At 37.1% G+C, this 811-nt stretch overlaps 1 protein-coding gene across 2 annotated transcripts in view; it reads left to right on the forward strand.

Moving 5' to 3' along the window:
* The window catches only part of LOC123184270 (putative receptor-like protein kinase At4g00960), a 7,778-nt gene that overhangs the window by 4,422 nt on the left and 2,545 nt on the right, over positions 1-811 (forward strand). The gene's annotated exons all lie outside the window — the stretch shown is intronic.

The raw sequence follows: 811 nt of genomic DNA on the forward strand, positions 1-811 counted from the left end.
AATTTCTCCATTGAAGTCCCTCCCATCTCAGCCTTGACCCTTGAGTCCACTGTTGCTTGCTTTAGCCTAGGATCCTGCTGGTTAATTAGAGCCATGCATGAATGCTCCATTCATTCTTCTCTTGCTGCGTTAGTGCTTTGCTTTGTGATCCTGCTAGTTCAATCCATGCATGCATATCCTCTTTTGTCATCATGAGTAGGTATAGCTTAAATTTACTACCTAGCCAAATCTAAAATTATTTGGTAAGTTTCTGAAAAATACATGCATGCTTAATTTGCAAAATTCTGGTATGTTGTCTTTTTTCTGCATTGATTGCAAGTTAGCTTGACTAGTCTATTCTATGCAATCTCAAGTGTAATTAAGAGCAGTTAAAATGGCCATGAAGTTAATCATGTCTCTCTCTCTCATCCAGTAGGTTCTTCCTCTTTTCACTAGAAGGGAAATAACATGGATCATGGGAGTGTGGTCCCTGAGATTGTGTCATTTCATGTATTGGAAGAAATGACAGATAGTTTCTCTGAATACCGCAAATTAGGCAGCGGCTCATATGGAGAAGTTTATATGGTACGACTATCTAAACATTACTAGATCTTTTTCATGTTTTACTATCAATACTGACAACATTTAATTGATACTACATACTACTAACTAAGTCTACTACTAAATATAATTTGATAATGGTACTGAATAGGGAGAGAGTAAGGATGGAAAGAAGATTGCTGTGAAGATGCTCCATGACACTATAGGACTTAACAATGATCAATTTGACACAGAGTGTCTCAATCTCGCATCTCTTCGCCACCATAATATT

Source organism: Triticum aestivum, chromosome 2A, assembly GCF_018294505.1.
Source record: "Triticum aestivum cultivar Chinese Spring chromosome 2A, IWGSC CS RefSeq v2.1, whole genome shotgun sequence".
In the NCBI taxonomy this organism is placed as follows: domain Eukaryota; kingdom Viridiplantae; phylum Streptophyta; class Magnoliopsida; order Poales; family Poaceae; genus Triticum; species Triticum aestivum.